The sequence below is a fragment of the Mastigoproctus giganteus genome, chromosome 12 (assembly GCF_048544385.1).
Source record: "Mastigoproctus giganteus isolate SK-2022 chromosome 12, ASM4854438v1, whole genome shotgun sequence".
NCBI classification, from domain to species: Eukaryota; Metazoa; Arthropoda; class Arachnida; order Uropygi; family Thelyphonidae; genus Mastigoproctus; species Mastigoproctus giganteus.
The window spans coordinates 110,668,199-110,691,442 of record NC_143586.1 but is presented as its reverse complement, the minus strand read 5'-3'; the positions used below and the strand labels follow the sequence as shown (position 1 = coordinate 110,691,442).

General features: G+C 39.7%; 1 protein-coding gene across 6 annotated transcripts in view; it reads left to right on the top strand.

The window, feature by feature from the left end:
- The window catches only part of LOC150077338 (potassium voltage-gated channel protein Shaker-like), a 319,999-nt gene extending 303,922 nt beyond the window's left edge, over window positions 1-16,077 (top strand). For all 6 annotated transcript variants that reach the window (XR_016547719.1, XR_016547722.1, XR_016547720.1 and 3 more), the window contains one exon: window positions 14,284-16,077. The gene's annotated coding sequence lies outside the window, so the exon portion shown is untranslated. The remainder of the gene's footprint in view (window positions 1-14,283) is intronic.
- The last annotated feature ends 7,167 nt before the right edge of the window (window positions 16,078-23,244 follow it).

The window sequence follows — 23,244 nt, the reverse complement described above, 5'->3', positions numbered from 1 at the left end:
TTAAAAGCTGATCTAGAGGAGCGTGCAAATTGCGCACTAACTAAATTTCGGGATTGGGTGGCCATTCACCGACACGGCTCGGGCCTACTTAAGGCCCCAGCCGTGCAGACTGGGGCCTTAAGCGCCTGTCTCTTGCCCTCATTTATAATGAGGTATTTGTCCCAACAGGTTGCTATGGAGCCTCAGTATGGTGTACTAGGGCCTCCCTCGACCGAAATCTCTGTAAACTGGACTCCATACAGCGTTCCATGCTCCTTGCTGTAACTAGGGCGTGCCGTACAGTTAGCACCCCAGCTCTACAGGTGCTAGCTGGATGTACCCCTACACCTAGAGGTAATAAGAAGAGGATTGTATTAAAGGTTGAAGAAGAGTATTCCCACCGAAACTGCAGGCATCACTCTTAGTCTTGATAGCAACTCCAAACAGGAAAGGAAGAGAATCACTGAAAATATGAACAGGACCTGGCAAGAGATATGGGACACCACCAATTAAGGACTAATAACCAAAAAGTTCATTCCCACTGTGAACCTTATCAGTCTAATGCCTCCTCTCTGGTACTCACTAGGTCTCCATACCACATTTCTATTGACAAGCCACGGACCCTTTTAAGGAAAGCTGACATCCCTATGCATAGAATATGATCCACTGTGTCACTCCGGGGCTGAAGAAACATAGGATCACGTAATGTACGACTGCCATGAATATGACGAGTTCCAGCTAAGATTTTCCACTAAAATCCAAGATAATCCCCGGCATCGTGAGCACCTGATTATAATGGACGAGCAGCGCTAGCCGCCATTACTGAGTTTGTGCAGTCTGTCTTCACTGCTAGACGGGTTAGGCACTCAAATACCACCCACTGAAGATCAAACTAAGAAACTTCCTGGATATGACACGCTTACCACATATCGCTGCAAGACCAGGAACATCTAGTCCTAATCGAAGAGGATATCTACAAAGCATTTACCCAGTTCGCCCAGGACCTCTTCACAAGAAGACGGACTTACTCACAGCCACAACTACAACAATAACCAATCAATTGTGCATCCTGCATCACTGACTAAACCACTGGACTCTGGCAAACCACAAGCGAACAGCAAGCCTCTCCCTGCCTACAAATCGTCTCCGATCTCGCACCTCAACAGAAAACAACCCCACGTACTTACACCATGGACAAGAGTCAACCCCATGCACGTACATAAATCCTGGAGGAGACATCATCCCATGAATGACTATCCACAAATCCTGGATGGGACACCATCCCATTAAAAAAACTTCTCATCAATCATGGACGGGACATCAACCAAAGAACTACTGTCCTAAAATCCTGGACGGGACATCATCCCACAAAAGACTAACAAAAGACTAACCGTGATTCTGGACGGAACACCATCCCATGATGACTTCTGCAGCTGGCTATACGCCTCTTAGTGATCTGAGCCGGGAGCCCTTGCCTGGCTCACTTTCACTCCTTTTCCCTGGCGGTGGGGGGGGAGACGACATCTACGTCTCTTCCCCTCGCTGCCGCCCCTCTTTCTCCTCCCCGTGGGCCAGGGGGAACCCAACAGGTTACTCCCTGGGATGCCTTCTCTATTGTCCTCATATTTCTGACTTTTCTCCAAGCCTTCAGTCTCTCTCTCCCCCACTCTACTTTCACACAAGCGTACGTCCCACACAGTGGAAATTAGAAATACCCAAATTCAAATCGCTTACGACTCTTTCGGGCTAGCAAAATTCTAGCGTAATTCTCCCTTTTATTATTATTATTTTTTTTTTTTTCACATATGCCCTAACCATCGAAATCTCAGGAAATTATGTGGCAGGGCCTGCCAGGGTAGGATTTAAAATACTGGTGTACCTGGTCTGCTCCACGAGGCCAAGTGTGGGCAACGGTGGGCCCCAATAGAGGTCCAACGGCTAAATGACCAGATGAACAACGGTACACGACACTACACATATACAAAATCCATACACTTCTAAACCTCTGGCATTGACAGTGTTCTGTTTTACACCCACAATGTATAGCACGCGGAGATGGGGTGTCAGAAACTCTTTGTGCTGTTTGACCCTAAGGACAATTTACACTTTACTTCTCAGAGAAAAAAAAACTCCTTCATTGGTTCATCCCAGGAGTGACAGCACCATCAGCACAGCTCAGCTGCTGCTGCCATTAGGCCTTCCTCGCCACGCTCCCTTGTGTGGTCCCTTGTCTTCACTCCCCGGGCGGGAGAGGGAGGTGACCACTGGTCTCCTCTCCCCCTCGCCGCCCTTCTTTTCCCTCTCTGGTGGGGCATGGGCCTGCTCTACTGACTTGGGGTTCATCTTCTCTATGGACCCCGTATCTCTGTCTGTTCCCCCAGTCTTCAGTCTCCCTCTCCTTCTCTAACTTACAACTAGCATCCGAATCATCTCTAAATTGCTTGAGCCCTACACCCAAAAACTTAATAACATCAAATCGCCTAACTAGTACTCCTTTTGGCTGACCCCTATCTATAAATACTATAGCGTTTTTTTTTTTTTTTCTTTTTTAGGTCCTTGCCACTGAAATCTGAGGAAATTAGGTGGCAGGACCTGCCAGAGTAAATAATTATAATACTGGTGTACCTGGTTTGCCTCCACGGGGCGGAGTGTGGCAACTTTGGCTCCCATTAGGGGGCCCAGCAACTAAATGACTAGAGCAATGCTGTCCAACCTACGGCCCGGGAATAATTTTTATACGGCCCGCTCGGAAAGTCAACTAAAACAGCATTTTCAAGTCTTGTATCCATATATACTGCGTATATATGGATACAAGCGTCGAGCTGGACTGTATCAAACGTACGCTAAATACAGTTATGTAAGTATCAATCTTTTCATATTGTGAAATTCTACTATTTTGATATAACTTGTTCATTGTATTGAACTGTTATTAATTTGTATTGAAATAAAAAAATCATTCTCCTTAAAAATGTTCCAAAAGAGTAACGTCGATTTGGAGTGTCGTGTTTTTAATCAAAAGTGGACTGAAGAAAACAACAAAACACTGAAAACGTATCAGTCAAGAAATTTATCTGCTGTAAGTGCCAGTTATCAAGTTGCACATTTGATCGTTTTTGAAAGTAAACCTTTCTTTTGAAAAAAATAAAGTTGTTTTGAAAGTGATGGCGAATTTGTTAAACGTTGTTAAATTTGTTAAATTTGTCCGGAGAAACGAACAATGATACATTAGTTTGTCTCGACAAACAATTAAGCGAAGAGCAGAAGATATTGGAAAGAATTTGTTCGAACAACTTTTGGAAAGCATAAAACAAATGAAATTTTTTAGTATGGCACTGGATGACAGTATTGATGTCAATGGCAGCCCAACTCCTTATCTTCATACGTGGAATTAACGATAACTTTGTACCAGTTGAAGATTTAGCTGATCTGCAGAGTATGCACGGAACGATTACGGGTGAAAATCGTTTTGAAAATTTTTGCCAATCTATTGAAAAGTTAGGATTAAATATTAAAACTCTGATAGGAGTAACAACTGAAGGTGCAAAAATATGATTGGTAAAAACATTGATAGATGTCGGAGCTGAACCTCAACATTGGAATTCACTGCTTTGGGCATCAAGAAGCTCTATATGGGAATGTACGAGTATTAATCGCTTCTCGGCCTTTTGGCTAATATCAAAATGTATGGGAATGTATTGGATCTCCAATACGTTATGAAGGTGGTTATTTCAACTGTAAATTTTATAATATCACATGGCCTTAATCACCGTATGTTTCAACAGTTTCTTTAAGAAATTGAAGTTGAATACGAAGGTGTAATTTTACATAGCGCAGTAAGATGGCTTAGTTGTGGCAAAGTGTTATATCGTTTCTTTAAACTTAGTTTAAAATTAATTAAAATTAGGTCTTAATTTAAAACTACAAGGGAAAGGAAAATTGGTCTCTGATTTTGTATGGTGAAATCATATCATTTCAGAATAAGTTGTTATTATTTAAATCCTAAATTGAGCGAGATAATTTAGTTCACTTCGAAGGTTGTATCGAGCTAAAAGAGAAAGACATATTTCGCAAGAATCGTTGTCCTCGTTATTACAATTATTTTTTGACGAGTTTGAAAGTCGATTTGCTGATACAAGATCCCATGAAAAAGACATAAGCTCGTTTGAGAATCCATTTACTTCAATGGCTGAAAACTACAATCACAGCATGCAACTTGAATTTATTGATCTTCAAGCCAAAGCATAGTTCAAAAAGAAGTATATGGACTGCGAAAATGAACTACATACTTGAATTCTACAAGGCTCCCATCTGAAGATTTTCCACTAATGAAACAAAATGCCATGAAAATGGCTATTTTGTTCAGATCAACGTATGTTTGCGAGGAAATTGTTTCACTCATGAAATCAAATACTGTAAATATTTAAAAAGAAACAGAATAGCAGATGAGCATCTTCATTCCGTATTGAGGACTGCCGTCACGAATTTTCAAAAATTTGAACAGTTATCTAAAAATATTTAGCCTCAATCATCTCATTAAATGTTAAATTTTATTCAGTAAATATTATTGTGTATTGTACTTATAAAATTTTCTACTATTTTCAGTTTTAGGGGTATCATTATATTTATTTATTCACCTTAATATTGAAAAGCTGTGATCCATTTCAATAAATTTTCTAAAGTGAGCATTTTAGAGCAAAAGTAAGGCATTTTTAAAAAAAAAACAAAGTAAAGTATTTTTTTAAAACACAAAAGTAAGTCATATTTTCATAATTTTAATAATAAAATCTAAAAAATAAATCACTGATATAGATTTGTTGCACATAAGTGTTGGGAATTTGCATTTTTTATATATAGCCTGGAAAAAAAGAAAACGGTAACGTTAAAATAGAAACTTGCTTTTACGAGTAACAAGATATGGAAAATGTAACACGCTAATTTTTCTCGAATCACTCAGTGCGGCCCGCGAAACAAATCTAACTTTCAATACGGCCCTTGTACTGGAAAAGGTTGAACTCCATTGGACTAGAGGAAAACGGTACACGACATTTTTGTACACATATGTGTACAAAAATATCGTTTTATATATCTGCGTGGGTAGCACAGTACACGCAGATATATAAAAGATCGGGTAGTAAACTCGATATTTTGGCATTTGCGATAATACCGTTATCGGTATTATCGCAAAACAACACAATTGAAGTTATCTGCAATTGTGTCGTTTTTACGCTATTGTGCTGAAAAATTATGCTGAAATAAAAAGCAAATTTTCAAAACTTCTCTTCATTCCTATTTACATATTACAATGATGAAGGGCAAGCGACCAACGAAAGGTGCAAGTGGTGGTAGTGTCAGGAAAGAAACAAAATTGATTTAGTAATGAAGGTGGAAATGACTAAGAAGCACGAAGCAGGACAAAGTTTGTCATCTATTGCAAGGGAATTAAGTCTCGCTGCTTCAATAGTGAATAAAAGAAGTGCACCTATAAAATAACATGTCAAAGGATCAATGCACTTAAGATCAACAGTGATCACAAAACAGCGTTGAGCTGCTATATCGAAGATGCAACAGCTGTTAATAATATGGATCGAAAATCAGATTCAGAAGCGAGTGCCCCTGAGTCTAATGACCATTCAATAAAAAGCAACGAGTATTTATAAAGATATTAAATTATAAGTACAGCGAACCCCAAACCAAGTTCGTGGCAAGCAACAGGTGGTTTAACAGGTTCAAGCATCCGCTGGTTTCCACGACGTTAAAGTATGTGGTGAAGTCGCAGTGCCGATTCTGCAGCTGCAGAGAAATTTTGTGATGTGTTCGAAAAAATTATTGAAGGCGGCTATTCAACGCAGCAAATTTTTAACGTTGACGAGACAGCTTTGTATTGGAAAAAAATGCCGGATCGAACATATTTTGCCAAAGAGGAAAATATAATGCCAGGTTTCAAGGCGTCAAAAGATAGGGCCACGCTCTTGCTTGGGGCTAGTTTTACTCAGAAAAATCGATAACCTCCCAAAATATTTACTATTCCTCCTGAATCGCCCTGTACATTGATAGTTTTGATGAGTAACTAGAAGGCGTCTAGGTTTTAGAATTGCTTCTAAAATTCGTGGAGCATTACTGGTAACGTTGAAATAATTCTCCAATATATGCATTAATACGTCACGGCCATATGCTACTTTCACATCGAAGAAGACGACATCAAGTTTGCGCTCGCCTACTTAAGAGTCCTTTGTATTCTTGTTAAGTGTGTCAAGCAGGTTGGTATTAGTAGAACTGCCTTTGATTACCGTGTGGAGGTAGGAAAGCCTGTGGTTGAAGCGTTGTTCTATTAGCACAAGGTTAATGGCCTTCTCAAAACGTTTCAGAATCCACAGCTGTAATGCATTACATTAATCCGTATTTGTTTCTGTAAATTGCGTGTGTTCTCTGGTCGATTTGCCTGTTTTGTTGGACGAAAACCCCCAGTTTCTGGAGAAAAAACCTTACTATCTACACCTGAGACCGACTAACTCAGCCACGGAGTAAAAAAAGCCCATTAAAGTATCTCGCGTCATCGACGCAATTCGAACGGGCCTTTTCCACCCGGTGTAGGGAGGACGGTGACAATACCACTGTGCTATCCGTGCAGGCAGCTTATAGCGATGGGCTTGTAGTCGTCCCTTCGGATGCTTACATTTTAGTACTGGCGCACAAAGTATGTGTTCCAGATTTCTAGGGATCCGCGCTAGTCAGGATTTGATTAAAAATATGCACTAGAATATCAACAATGTAGACGCTTCATAGTGGTAAAATGAAGAGCGGAAACCCGTCCAGACCTACTACTGACTTTAGCGGAAGCTCTTTATGATCTCGATCAGTTGGTCTCTCGAGATGGTGAAATCAGTGAATACTGGTTTGCTTGTAGGCCCTACCACTAGAAAGACGGAGTGATCATGTTGCTCATTGGGCTGCTCGAAGGCCAATTTTGCCCGTTCCATGAAGATCTTCTCTTCCATTGTAGTTTTCGAATAAACTCGTGTATTCTTTTTGAGGGTTGCACATCCTGTCAATAATCAGTTTCCTGTGAGTCATTCTTTTACGTCTTAAAAATAAAGCTCTTTCCCTTTTAAGGTGATGAGATCCTCTTGATTATTAGTCCTTTTCCATCGTCAGCAGGCCTTCTGCTTGCGATGAAAAGCAAGTTTGATGTCAGAATTGAACCATGTGGACGTTGTCCATGTAATCCGAATTTCTTTTGATGTTCCAGCCAGCGCTCCTTGTCTGAGATCTTCAGCTAAGCAGGATAAAGCTTCTCTTGGAGGGAGAGTATATAGATCCTACCAGTCAAACTCTGTTAGGAGTTTAAGACTTCTTTCAGGTTTCATATACTAAACTGAAAAGATCGTTTTTTACGTTATTTGCCGTTTAGATTGACTGGAGTGGTAAGTTGCATCAAGCGTTTGCACTAGCAAGAATTCGCAGGCGATCGGGATGTGGTCTGACTGGAACCTAAAAAAGGATGATTGTGATAGAATAGATCTAAGATTTTATCGCTTCTAGTTGGGGTAATTACCACGAGCCCTACCGCATCAAGGATAGAATCAAGGTCCCTTTTAACATCTTCCTGCCTTGGCAGTGGCATGATAAAATCTCCTGTGACAACAAAAGGGGTTCCAGAATCAAGGTTACAGAAAAACCACGAGTCGAGTTCCGACTTCGTGTCTTCATGTAGTCTGAGGATAGGTATACTACACATATTTGCACTTTATTTGTCTTCTTAACAAAAGTTACACGCACAGACACAGGGCCTCAGTAGTGATTTTCCCAATCAAAAAGTCATCTTTATGGAATATGGGACCCCCCCCCCCACCTCTCGTGCAGGAGCCTCTCGAGTTTACTATAACATTGTACTGCATGGTTTGAACGATAATTTCCAGCTGGGTCCCTTCGAGGAGCCATGTTCGGTAATGCAAATAAGATCGGTCTCACCTAGGTGAAAGAGAGACTGTAATGTGCTAAGTTTATTAACAAGGATTCTAACATCTTGCATAAACAATTTGATTGCGTTGTCTTCAATGGCTATGCTAGCCAGCTCTGCTGATTGCTGTGCAGATGGGCTGCTCATGCGGCTGGCAGTAAAAGACTGATGGTTCCTCTCCAAATAAGGCTTGACCAGAGTTCCTGGGGGGTCACCGCTTGAGGTATAGCACAGTACCTTTTTTTGTTTACGGACCCCTTTGTTGACGAATTTAGTCGTGACACAATTCGCGTTTGAACAGCGACAATTTTGTAGGCCAGGGTAGAATGCTGGACCTGGACTAGAGGGGTGCCATCATCATTGTTCCCTTTCCAACGAATTGATGGTCTGTCAGTATTGGTGGATCTACCATGTTCAGTCCTGCTTGTCGGTCTTCTTTCAGGCTCTTGTGTGGTTTTAATTACTTCGTTCCTTTGTGGGGTCTGAGTGCAGGCGTTTTTTTTCTGCACCGATCACCTGCATGGTTGCGGCCCATACATGGGTCGGATTTATGCTTCGGGAGCACCGGCGTATCAATTCACTGTTAATTGATATGCCAACGCAATACTGGACTCATGTTCTAGAATTTTGTTCTAGACTCATCTGATTACCATCACCTGAGATATTTTGATCAGGACTGTCTTTTGAGGAAGGGTCTGTCGGGCTATCTTTGGTCTGTGGAGGACAAGGTTACTGAGTTGCAGGTACCCAGTAATCACCTGTATCAGCATGTTGTGGAATGGCAGTTAGGTACAACTCTACTGCGTTATCCTGCTTTTTGGAACTTTGGGATTTCTGAGGGCCGTACACAGTATATTGGGGCTGGTCCCTGCCGGGGATATGGAAAGAGCCCTATTTGGAGAAGCACACCTCAGAGTGAAGTTGAGCGTTGTTTCTTCTTTATTAACAAAACAACTAGCGGTCCCTATCCAGAAACTGGCAAATCCGCTATGTACATACATAGATATATATACAATGATATATATATATATATATATATGATATATATATATATATATATATATATATATATATATATATATATATATATATATATGATACAATATATAATGATACAATATATAATGATACATACAATTATATATACATATAATCGTGTTAATTACAATGTTATAGGTGTAATGAACATGTAACATGTTCACACAGCAAATCACATCACGCAACTAATCAGAAGTATTAATTGTGGTACAGGAACCAGAAGACAGCAGTCTTTTTCTGTACTAGGAAGAACGAAAACTGCACCCGCTGGAGGTAGTGCTATACCAATGGGTGTTAGCTAATTCTGTGTCCACAGCTGCCCAAACTGGGGTACCAGCTTAAATAAAAAAAAAAAGAAAAAAAAGTAGATGGCAGGCGATATCAGTTTTAAGAAATATCGATAGACATTGCAGGTGTTGGGTTGGTTCCTTGTTCTTGATATGTTGATAAACTTGAGAAGAGTTGCTTTCTTTTGGTGAAAACAGCAGAGCAGAACTGTTGTAGAGCTGAGAACTATTGAGTTTTCAGTCAGCGCCACTTCATTTCGTTCAGAGAAGTTGCTGGCAGCAGCTTGTAGTGTAGATCTGTCATCGTGGTACAGAGTGCAGCGATACAGAATGTGCGTCCAGGTTTTCTCAACACCACACAAGCAGAGATTGGTGTCAGACAAGCCAAATTGAAATAGTTTGGAGTTGATGGAGCCGTTCCCAGTAAGTATATACGATGTTGTTAGGCTAGGAGAAAACCATTGGCGGACGTTCTTGTTGAGAGGGAAGGTAACTGCAGGAACAAAAGAGCGGGTGACTTGACCAGTAGTACTGGAATCCCATCGTGATTATTATTATTATCCAGGTTCTGGCGGGATGCCTTCCCCTGGACTTGGAGATTGCGTGCTGGGGGTTGCTGTACCAACATTCCAAAGGAAAAATAGTCTCTCATATAGGATTCACCACAGACCCAACAAACTCCAAAACCGTGGAGAACAGACGGATTTTGCAAAACGTGAAATCACTATGGCAAAATCGCTGGAATCTCACTAACAAAGGCTCCATTACTAAGAAGTTTATACCGGATGTAGGACAAGTTTATCCACTTTCCCCAGCCTGGTTTTCGCCCGGGACTCAAAACTACCTACCTATTGACCGGACATGGCTCATTTAGAAAGAGGCTATATGACTTTGGAATCGCAGCTACTCCGCGGTGCTCCTGTGGACAGGAGGAGTCCTGGGAGCACCTGGTATACGAGTGTGACCAATACGAGGACCTCAGATGTCAACTATACACCAAGATTCACTCGCTTCTTCGAAACCAGGAGGACATCGTTCTACAAGAGGAAGAGACCTACAAAGCATTCACACTTTTTGCGCAAAATCTGTTCACAAGACAACGGACCCTACCCTCCCCTTGAGTGGAGGTATTCCAAAAGTTCACAAATCACGAGATAACAGCCATCCCTCAATGGCCCAGAGTAATGGAAACACAACTAAGACTCTGACTCAATTTGTTCAAAGACACCATAGAAGACCAGAAGAACCCCATCTTGCCCTGTTGGGCACCTGGACTAAAGGACATCCAAGGTTGTCATATGACTCAACATACACTGTTTCTCTCTTGAACGGTGCTTTCTTTCCCTTCCCGTCGGGAGAGGGGGCTTTGCCCCCACTCTTTCCTTTCCCCAAATATCTTCCCTCTGGTGGAGCACGGGCCTGCTTCACTGCAATCGCGGAGCCATCCTCTCTATCGGCCCCTTACTTTCTTTTCTTCCCTCCAGTCTTCACACCCCCTTTACTGTTGACTTTTACAGCATTTTCATCCCTACGCGTCCAAATTTAACTACATCAAAATTTCCTGCCCGACCCATTTAGGCATATAGAAAATATTATTTCAGCGTATAGCCCCTCGCAAACATCTAAATTAATCTAACAAATGCTAATAACTAACCTCGAACAGCACTTTTTTTTTTTTTTTTAAGGTTCTAGCCACTGAAATCCCAGGAAAGTAGGTGGCAGGACCTGCCAGAGTACTATATAGGTAACACCCGGCCGGCCTCCCCGTGGCGAGGTATGGTAACGTCGAGTCCCATTAGGGGCCCGGCGGCTAACAGGCCGGATGAACAAGGGCACAACATGCTAAATACCACATGACCCATATACTTTTAAATCCCTGGCTTGTCCGATACAGTGTACATATGCGGAGATGGGAGAAATCCCAGGAGCCGTTAGACCCAAATATACCTATACCTATTATTATTATTTTAGGGTTGCCCGTAATTAAATACATTAACCCGTATTTGTGTCTGTAAATTGCGTATGTTCCATGGTCGATTTGCCTGTTTTGCTGGACGAAAAAACCCCAGTTACTGGGGAGAAAAACTTTGCTATCTACCGCTGAGGCCGACTAACTCAGCCACGGAGTGAAAAAAACCCATTAAAGTTCCTCGCGTCATCGATGGGATTCGAACCCAGGCCTTTTCCACCCGGTGTGGGGAGGACGGTGACGATACCGCGCAGACATCCCATCGTGATTGCCACACACTGATAAGTTCATTCCAGATTCTCCGTTTCTCGTCTTGGATGTTAGCAATTAAGTTGCATGAGATGCCAAGAATCTCGCCGGGAACTCCCTGCCTTAGACGATAGCATAGTCCTTTGAAGATTACATGCAGGTCTAGTGCTAAGACTCCAGCAAGGACCTGCAGAGCAGCAGAGGACACTGTCCTGCAGGCTCGGAGCACGGCAAGCAGTATAATCCGTTGAATGGAGATGAGCTTGGAACGGAGTTTAACATTAACGGCTCTATGAAACAAGACTCCCGAAGCATATGTTGTTATTGGTACGAATACTGCTGTATAATATAGTAAGAGAGTCTTCCTATTTAGTCCCCAGTCCAATTTGGAAATTCGGATAACTGCTGCAGTGAACTTCTTAATCTTCGAGGCGAGGTGATTAATATGAGAGGAGAAGATTAACCTGTCATCTAAAATTACGCCAAGATGTTTTAATTCAGGAACAAAGCGTTGAGCGTTGTTTGTCCCCCCCCCCAGTTAATTCCCATTTGATTTTGCTTCTCACAGTAGCGGGATCCGTTTAATTCACTTCGGTACTTGGGTTCGCCGGCTGTACTTTCTCAATTGTTAGGTAACGGTTGAGTTCTTCGACATGACATTTCATTTGATGAATTTCTGCTGACATCCGCTTATTATCTTCACAAAGTAAGTACGTCTCCTCAGTAAGAGAGTTACAGTTGCATTGAGGTAGCGTGATGGATATCAGCTCAGAAATTTGAGGTAAATACTGCTTGTGTCAGTTGGGTAAAGTGATTAGTGAGGGCCTCCGGTTGGCTGCTCTTATCGCCATCGCTTTGATCAGGATTCAAAACAGGGTTATCTGCTGTGGTCAGATTTTCTCTTTGAGAGATGTCTCTGGGTGTTTTTCCTCCACTCTCCTGATTTTTCTGGGAACAGGACTTTCAATCTCTTCTCCAGATGTTAATTCTTCAGTTGTCAGATCCGATTTTGTGCTAGTTCTCGCACTGTCACGACAAAAATCACAAAGCCATTTTAGTCGCCTTTCTTTATTTAATTTTTTTAAATGATGGACCGCGGAAAGCTGTACAAAAATTACGGCTACATGCACAGCATTTATCGATGGCCTCGGAGCTCTGGTGATAACGCATTCCGGTGTCATTTTAGAGGTAATATGACTTTCAGATTGCATTCTCTAATTTTAATTCACTTCTAAATTCTACTTTAAATTTCACTTAAAGTAGAATTTAGCTATATGTGAAGTTTTGAAAGGCACCACTCCAGGTCTACAGTTAATTCTCTTGTCTTTGGTCTTAGCTACTTGCTTCAGGAAGGTTTATCTCCCTAGTGTATTAACCCTCCTCAGTGCCGTGAGCTACTTGCTACTTTAATGCTTTGCAATTAGCCGGTACACAGCAGACAATTCTTATAATCCTTAGCCTTGTAAGTAACTGGATAAATATATGGTAGTAAACCTAAAACGTTAAAATAATAATTACATGTTTATGCATATATAAGAGCGATCATTCAGGCATCCTCTTAGCGTATCCATTAGTATATGACAATATCGGGAAAATTTTAATAATCATAATCCATACTTTAGATATCTTTTTTGTTGAGCACAAATCAAGGACTTTATACCCATCTCACAAAAACTCTGGTTTATCCTCTGGTTTATATGTGTGTGTGTGTGCGAGTGACTGATTCCCTCTTGTGGGCAGAGAAGAATTCCGTGAACTCTGGCTGGGCCCGTAGGAGTTTGGCTAGATTTTTCGCATCTACCTTTTTTGGACAGCTTCTGTGGGTCATCGAGTAGTAGCTGCCCGCTTTCTCGTGGCTAGGAAACGGGAACCAGGAAGAAACTTTCTGGAAGTAGCATATCCTTGTTAACTTGCCAGTTATACAATAAACAAGTCAACATCACTAAAATATGATACTCACATTTTGCTTGCTATAACACAGTGATATAAGGGGGATATGAGGGAAACCTTGGGCATCACCAAAACACTGGAAACAAAAGCCCGACCTAGTGGTCACACAAACAGAGTGCAATAGACCGCGCGTGCTACCCCAGAGCTATTGTCGAAATGATTAATTGTATCATTTGTTATTGTAAATGGCACAATTATCATGGATGGTGGTGAAGGCACCATCCATGATATGGTGGATATCAGTCATGGGCAGGCCCATAACTAATATCGAATTCCCTAGCCATATCATCAACTGTCATGCCAATCCACCCAGATGATATTTGTAAGCATGTCCTGGGCGAGGGTTATTTTCCATTTTCTTTCTTCAGAGCAGCAATTTTTTTCATTCGCATTTATGATGGCTCTGGGTGCATTCTCTTCGTGCGCCAGTAAATTCTGTTGGAGAGGTGCCTTCCACTGTAAGAAATTAAAGTGATAACATTGCATTCCACTGGTTTCGGCGCACACGTCTGTGAACGCCATATTGTCTTTGCTGCTACTGCACATCACTCTCCACGCATACAGTATAGCGAACACGTCTTTAACACGAACTCAACAGAAGCATTAGTACCAATCCCAAAATTAAAACTCATGGCGGCGCGTAATTTCAATTTAGGTAATTGAAATCATGGTTTCATTTGACTCATCTTCATATTTTTCAATTTTAAAATATAGCCACTAATCCTTGAAGAAAAGTTCATATTAACTTTATGATTATGTAATGAAATAGAAAATGTATCTTCAACTTTTATGAAAATTTGAAACTTTCTTGAAATTTATGAAATTTATGGCATTCTCTCTCATTTCTATTTCAGAAAAGCCATATGGGAGCCATATTGGTTTCCGCTGATAGAGGCCGACGCGGAACTCAAACCCGAGGAGGAGTGACCATTAATCATCATCAGACAGCTACGATCCTTAATTTGCCTTTCTCGACAGTGAAACTATTGCAGAATTTTTAAAATCGATAATATGTGTCTTTTTTCTCTTTATAGTCAATTCCTTGTCCAAGGAGTTCTTTCCTTTTACTCTTTCTTCATCTAGAGTGGCAGGCAACTGTATTTTAAGGAATCCATCTTTACAACTTTTACAGTACTTTATTAGAGTCGAAATTTATAGTGTTTTTCCTACTGAAACAGTATTTCCCATCCAAACGTCAAGTTGTTAATCTTCAAATCAAAGGAGTCCCACAGCAAGTCTGGTTTGAAGCCCATGATGCGTGTCAGTTCCGTTTGCTGGCAAGAGTCCAAAACACAGTGGAATCACTTCTGGCAGCTTTAGGTTTTGACCGATTTCAGGCCATGACGGTTTAGACAGCTGTTCTGATGATGCATGCGACTACTCTCGATAAGGATTAAGAAAGTTCTGTTTTTACTGATGCGTTATCCTATACCAGCATCTCCACATTTTTATACTAAGTTCACAGTTCCTATTAATCCTTTTGTATTTCATCAAAGAATGTCTCTGGATTATCAATGAAGTAATTTAGTTTCAGCGATGTCGCCACGGGGAAGCGAACTGTTCCTGTTATGGAAAGCATAATCAATTGCTCACAAAAAAAGTTATTCAAAAGTGCTCTTACAAACCGAATATAGTGTATAGTATGTTTGTGGTCCGAGGTTCTATTGAGCACATCACTACACATTACCTTAAGATGTAAAATGCTCATACTTTGGTTGTTGTTTCCACTGCTCATGCAACTGCTCACTGCTTCAATTTCTTCGAGCACAGCAGATTACAACATGCAGGAATCAATCTCTAAAGAAATAGAAAGGCGTACATTTAATTCTTCTGAAAAGCGACGCGTTGCCTCCCAAAAAATTGGTCTATTAAAGATGTTATATCCTACATCACACTATTAAATGAATTAGTGTAAATACCACAATTACAATAACGCAAAATAATCGCCACTATCTAAATAGGCAGGTCTTTTAAGCAGGAACAACGGAATGGTCGTTAATGTAACCTCTCTTCAAATTATACTAAGTTTTTGAAACAAATCTTGTTTCTTCCCATGAAATCCTGAGAAAGAAAGATATCTGCACAGACCCGTCCATGTGTGTAATTTAGAACACTTTTTGTTAGATTTCATTTTGCTACAGGAAAAATCAAGAAGAGAATTTGCACAGCTAATTAAGCGACTGATAACTAAGTCGATGCACATCGCCGTTATCCTGTTAGCCGCAGTAAGCCCAGTACCCAGTCCATCTTGCCGTATATAACTACTTCCTACTTGCCTCTTAGCTAATTAGTGCTGACAATAGTTCATTTCTCTCTCCAAAGCTGTATCTGAATACTGATGCCGCCAGTGGGCGTTGTTCTAGGCCGAGCTCACTTCATTGGCAGGAGAGATTTGTGCCGATGGAGAATCTCCTCAAGTTTTGCAGACTCTTGTCTGCAGGAAACGTAAATTTGTTTAACCTAGCAGTGTTCTGGTTATCTATACTGAAATGCTTCTTCTAATATTCATATTGATTTTCATGGTTCATAGAATAAACTTTTATCTAAGCCATCAATACACACTACTGAACATATCCTGTTCTACATGTAAACCACCTCGGGACGGTTTTCTTCTTTGTTCTATACAAACTATGTAGATACCGCGGTAAAATAAAGTTATTAATGATTTTCGAAATGTCCTTTCTTTATATTTATTTTGCTCTCTTCAGGTAATATAAATAACGCACTAGTCTTTAAAAATGTCTATCAAAAATATTTATAAAAATTATAAATATTCATATAAGAAATATCCTACGAATATAGCTTTTAATAACCGGTGAACTTGGAAGTATTAATTAATCCTTGCTTCTACTAAAAAGCAGAGATTACATCAATACTAAGAGTAAAGCTGCATTTTTTGTTTTCTCGTTTTTTTTTTTTTTTTTTTTTTTTTTCGGAGAGTAAAACTATAGGTTGCAACTTCTTTCATGAGAAATCAAGATGACTATCACAAATACCTTTAAAAACTAATATAAAAGAAAGAGTATAAAACCAACATTATTATGTTAAGAGTTTCATAAGCTAAGCTTATACACCCGTAGTGTATCAGTAAATTGTGCGTATTCTATAGCTATAAATAAATATTCTATTTATTTATGGCTGCACTACCATAGATATGTTGGGTGAACAGACCAACAAACCATACTACACGCTCGCGAGACCGACCAACTCAACCAATTAAAAAAGCTCATAAAAAGAAAATACTTTCAATCTTTAACGAGATTCGAACCCAGATCTTTCCCACAAGGTAGTAGTAGAGGCATGTGATGCAAGAAAGCAAGCCTATGAGCTTATGTAGCATCAACCAAAAAAAAATAATAATAAATAAATAAATAAATTTTTTACACATCCATTCCCTCTAAAAGAGTGTTCAATTCTTCCTTGAATTTATTTAAGCTATCAACTTCCACAACGACAGATGGAAGTTTGTTCCAGCAATCAACTACATGCTGGCTAAAGGCAAATTTCCGCACATCTATTCTACAACTATCTTTCCTCAATTTGAATTTATGCTCCGTCACATTCATAAGCTGAGCAAGAGGAAGAATCCCATCAGAATTGAGCCTGCTCAACCCATTAAAGGCCTTATACACCTCAACCAGATCACCTCGCAGGTGCCTATTCTCCAGACGCTGCAAATTGCAGAACTCGAGCCTTTCTTGGTAAGAGTACCCCTTCGTTCTATTCACCAATCATGTTGCCCTTCTCTATACTCGCTCAAGCAACTCTACATCCTTCCTAAAATGAGGCCTTCAGACCTGTACATAGTATTCAAGGCGTGGCCTGACCATTGGCTTGTACAAAAGGATAATCACCTATCCCGTACTAGAAAAATTCCTGTATATCATTGGCAATAACCCATGACCTGCTCTGGCAGCCTGTCTGCACTGCTCAGAAAACTTAATGTCTAACTGCACAATTACTCCCGGGTCGTTTTCATTTTCTACCACCCTAAGTGTAGTACCACACAGTTGGTACGTTTCTTTGGGGTTACTACCGCCCATATGCAGTACTTTGCATTTGTCATTGTTAAACTACAGTTGCCACTTCTTAGCCCATCTGCCCAACTTTTCTAGATCCTGTTGCAGTAGCACACTGCCATTAACAACCCTGCCAACGTTTGTATCATATGCATACCTAGACATTAAGCCTGATATACCGTCATCAATATTATTGATAAATATAAAAAACTAACAGAAGGCCCAACATCGTTCCGTACCCTGGGGGACTCCACTAATAACATTAGTCCACGAAGAGCAGCGTCCATTGATTGCCACTCTCTGTCTTCTCCCACTCAACCACCCTTTTATCCATTGTAGTAATTTGCCTTAATACCATACTGCTCTAATTTGTACAATAGTCTTCCATGCGCAACCGTATCAAAAGCTTTCCTGAAATCCAAGTATATGATATCAAAATTATTTTTTGCATCCAGTTCCTTTGTAATCACATCATAGCATCCAATCAAATTTGTCAGATAAGACTTTCCCTTAACAAACCCATGCTGTGTCTGAATTATTGCTGCAGTCATGTCTAGATGATCCTGCAATGCTTCTTTAAGTGACTCCATTATTTTCCCCCGGAACAGGAGTTAAACTAACTGGTCTGTAATTACTCGTGTTACCCTTTGATCAACTTTGTGAATTGGGGATACATTTGCACATCTCTAGTCCTGAGTCCAAGGATTCTCATAATTATGGCTAAGGGTTTACTTACTTCCTTTGCCGCCTTCTTTAATATAACTAAATATATCCGATCCACCCCAGGTGCCTTTCTTACGTTTAACTTCAACAATTTCTCCTCCACTTTTCTCTCAGTTATTACAAAATCATTAAGCTCCCTGTTAGAATTTAATAAGCTTCTGTCCTCTACTTCCCTAAAGAATTCCTCATGTGTGAATGTAGATGCAAAATACTCATTCAGACAGTGATTCCAATGACTGTTCTAACCGCAATGGCGATAATGAAAGTATGGAAGAAACAGACTGAACTTCAAATAACAGCAAAGGAAGATATCGAGAGAAGAGTGCCGTCAGTAAATGGAGAGAGAGAGGTAGGGACAGGAAGAGGTCTTGATACAAAACAATTTGAGAAAAAATGTAAACCAAGCTCAGAATTTCAAAGATAATAATCTGATATTCACAGAATTTATAATTATATACAAGACTAATGAGAAAGAATGGGACTTTCTTTCTATTTATTAAGTTATGTAGCAAGAAAAATAATGGAATATATGATTAAAATATGCAGTCCAGGGTCGCATCGAGTAATACTATTATAGAAAAGAACATGGTTGGTTTTGTTAAGGAAAGATCCGTCTGATAAACTATTATGAGATGGTCGCGAAGGAACTGGGTGCAGAGAATAACTGATATAAAGTACTTACGAGATTTCAGGATGGCTTTTGCTTTCAAGAAGGCCCACATGAATGCCTTATTCAGAAGTTGGATAGGTGTTGGATTGATCGTAAGGTCCTATGGTGGGATGATTACACTAACCAGCAAAAAATATTTTTTTCATACCTCCAGAATGAAAATATGTGATTCTGGAGGAAATAAACGCGCTGATTCCGAAAATCACCATAAAACATCTCTACCATGTCTATATCAAAAGATGTACCAACGTTTAATGTCAAAATAAAGGGAGATATACGTATAATTCAAGTTTGTAATATAAGTGTAAAGAAACATCATACGTTCTATTATATGTTTGGAGGATAGATTTACAACCCTGAGAACATGTCACGATCAGTTAATACTTGGAAAACCTTGGCACAGCCTACAAAAATCCTCACCAAAAACGCTGTGTGCTCACTTCAAATTGTAAATTGTTGCGTCGGAATTTGAACCTAAAAACCACAGCTTGAAGTCTGATTATGATTATCACAAGAAAACCGAGGTCAGAATCGATTGCTAAAAATTAAGAGAATCATCTAAATTATATCTGTTAAAATAAATCAGTATGTCATACACTGCTAGCTAAATTATGTGAAATTACCAAATTTTGATAAAACCTCCTATATTTAATAACTGTGACTTTATGTGAAACTGTCATGGTGATATTCGAAATCTGAGCATAAAAATTGGTTAAAAACAGCATTTAAGTTCTTAGAGTTATAAATCGTGTGCTAGCGTTATCAAGGGATGATATCTGGTGGAAGACAAGGAGAGACGTGAGCAGCGCTCCGAATTGGATCAGAACTGTGTGTTGGGCGCCCTTAGGGATCTGAGCAAGGATCCTTGTAATTTTTAATTTTCATTAATGACACTGATGATGATATCATAAGTTTAATGCTAAAACTTGCTTATGATATTAAGTTAGACATGGCTGTTAACAATGAGAACAAGGGAATGCTACTATAACAAGACAAACAAATTAAACAATTGATCTAAAAATGGCAATGGCAAATTGAGCTTTTATGCTAATAAATACAAGGCTCTATATTTGAATTAGAGGAATCCCAAGATTATATTATCAACCGGGAGGGGGAGAGGACAGCACACTCAACACTCTGTCCAAAGTTCAAAACAGCATAGTATATTGTATTACAGTCCGCTATGAAGCTCACTCAGCAGCATAGTAAGGTTGAAAGGATATGCGTTGTAAGGGTGGGCGCTGCCAATAATATACGTTGTGTCATGTAGAGACCAAGGGGTAATTATTCTGATATATAAATCAGTTATTAAACCAACTTGAATAATGCACACGGCGTGGAGGCCTCATTTCAGTGAAGACAGGGTAAAGCAACCCAACAATGCTACTTATTTCATTTAACAGTTACTACAAGGATACAGAACACATTTTTAAAACTCTTAATATATATTTTAATTTCTTACGTTTAGTAATTTTTATTTACTTATTGAAAATACTTCTCTATTTACATTCCGTTGATTAGCAAAAAAAAAAAAAAAACAAAAACGATAGCGAAAAGTGTCAGATGACATTATTGTTGTTTCCGTATGGGATACAACAACACCCCCTTTCGGAAAGCAGCTGCAATAAGAAAAGTGGACATAAAAGTAGTTAATTTTCATTTATGAGACAAAACTAACTAACGCTTACAAACTTTAAGTTGCAAAGTTTATAAATTAGATATACGCATAGGAATCTACTTGAAGTGTTTAAAGTCATAAAAGGGATGACTCGAGGAAAAATTTATTTCACTCTGGTGCTCCGCAGGGCATCGTTGCTCCATGAGTAATCATCACTTGGAATCCCATGCAAAGGAATACTCTTTTATATAATTTATTTACGTAAAATATATTCCTTATTTATACTTTTATTTGATCACTATCAAAATGAGTACAAATGGCACACATTGTTAAATTCCTGTTTTCAGCAGCAGTATTTTGTTCTGTACAACAAAATACTGCTGCTGAATATGCAGCTTAAATACGATTTCGCACAAGAATTTCCTAATGCCATATCCAACTTCATTATCTTAATTCTTTAAGCAATCTGACTATTTCACCTCACTGAGAATTCTGATTTTAACTAGTTTTTCAGAATGAATTTCCCAAAGAAAATGGCCACATGTAAGATGTAAAATCTTACAAGTATAATATTTTATAGAAAAGTGAGATTAATTTAAAGTAAAACTTATAATATAGCAATATGGGGGAGTTGTAAGGTTTCGTTACCTTACAAGTCACGAATATTATTTAAATAGTGGGTCACTCGCTAGGAATTAAATTAGACAACGTTTATAGAAGGGAAGCGGTAAGCTGAAAGGCTATTAGCAACCTGGGTATACTTCGGTTCCCAGCACACAGGGACAAACCAAAACAATGGAAACTGGTAGCAACAGCTGTTGGTAATAGGTGTTAACTCTGGAAAACAATGGTGTGGTAGACCATGGTAGTGTCGGGACATTTCTTTGATCGGTGACACCTGGAGAAGAGACAGGAAGTAAATACGGGACAAATGCTGGAATTAGAGTTAAGACTGGCGTCTGGCTGTCGGTGATAGCAAGTTTTGTAGATCTTGTGAAATAAGTCTGCTAAAGTATAACTATAAGCGGCTGACTTCAAAGGTACAGACAGCCTGAGAAATTTTACAAATTTCTTAAAATAAGAAGTTAGATCGAGCAATAAGGGGACAGCTTGGGAAAAGATAACATGAGCAAATAGGGACAGAGTGAAAGTTGATAAAATGAGAAAGATTGGTTAAGACTCAGAACAAGGGAGCGCCCGACACATAGGGGCGGTATGTAATTCAGATGAAAAAAGTGAGTGAACAGGGGGAGAAACACAGAACCCTGAGTGGAGTTTTATGTGGGTGTTTATGGAAATGAGTTAAGGGGAGACAAAGTTGAGATTCTTGTCGGCGTTTGGGAAAATGGATTAGTAAAGACAGGGAAAGTTGAGATATTTGTCGGTGTCGGTAAATATGAGTTAGTCAAAGACAGAGTTGAGTTTTTTTTTGTGGTGTTTTTAAGATGAGTTAGGAAAGTCACACAGTTGAGATTTTGTCGGTGTTTGTGGAAATGGGCTAGTAAACACACAGAGTTGAGCTTTTGACGGTGTTAGGGAAAGATGAGTTAGGAAAGGCACACAGTTGAGATTTTGTTAGTGTTTGGTGAAAATGGGTTAAAATAGTCACTGAGTTGAGTTTTTGTGGGTGTTTTGTAAAAATGAGTTAGTAACATGGACAGTTGAGTGTTTGGTCGTGGTAGAAAATATGAGTTGGTAACAGTTGACAGTTGAGTTTTTGTCATGTTAGAAATTATGGAGTGTAAGGAGAATAAGCCTGTCCATCATTGGAAGGCAAGAGCAGTGGCCGTTTTGCAAATAGTCTAATCCATCATGGAGGAAGGCAAGGGTAGTGACCCGTACGCAAACGAGCGCTGTTAAAAATATTTCTTAATTTAATAAGAAGTTTTTAAAAGGTGGGCGGAGAAGCGAGGGTGGCACCCTATGAGCTATCTCCTTGTGGATGAGCTGTAAAAAGTGGAGTAGAGAAGGAGTTAGTGTGAGATGCCCTGTGAGTTTTCTTTTTGTGAATAAGTTTTAATAAGGTGGAGAGAGAAGGAGCGAAATCCGCAAAATTAGTAGCTCGAGAGAAGGAGCGAAAACGCAGAATTAGTAGCTCGATGAGAAGGAGGGAAGCAGCGAATGGAAGGTAGCCCGAATAAGACGGAGAAAGGACGGCAGACCCATGCAGCCCAGAGTTCCTGATAATTATCTGAAGCAGATTCAGGAGAATGCAGATGAAGGAGATCCTCAGAAGGTAGCCTGAGAGCCTAAAATGGAAGCTTGAAACCTCCCCGGAAAGGAAAGAAAAAAGATAGAAGTAGGTGAGATATATGTATATTAAGTACTGTAAGTTAACAAGAAGGACACTTATTTCCCCCCCCCCCTACACACACACACAGTATTCCTCTCTGGATATTAATATATTTCACATAGTGTTCTTCTCTGGCAGCATTTACTGCAGCCACGGGCGCCGGTAGCATGGTGCAAGTGCCCCACGTTTGGATGTCGAAGTAATAAACAATTTTTAATATTCTCATTAATTTATTGAAACATTCAAACAATACAAATTATACAAAAAAACAAACAAATATTAATTCAAATAATTCATTAAAACAAGAAAAAAATTAAAATAACTGTTGCAAAACAGAATTAGACCCCGTTAATTTTCGTAATTATCTTTAAATAAAAATTGCAATCTTCTCGGCTTCTCTGCGAATATATAGTTTGATGTATAAGGTATGTTAGTGTCTAACGGCTCCTGGGATTTCTCCCATCTCCGCGGGTGTACATTGTATCGGGGCCA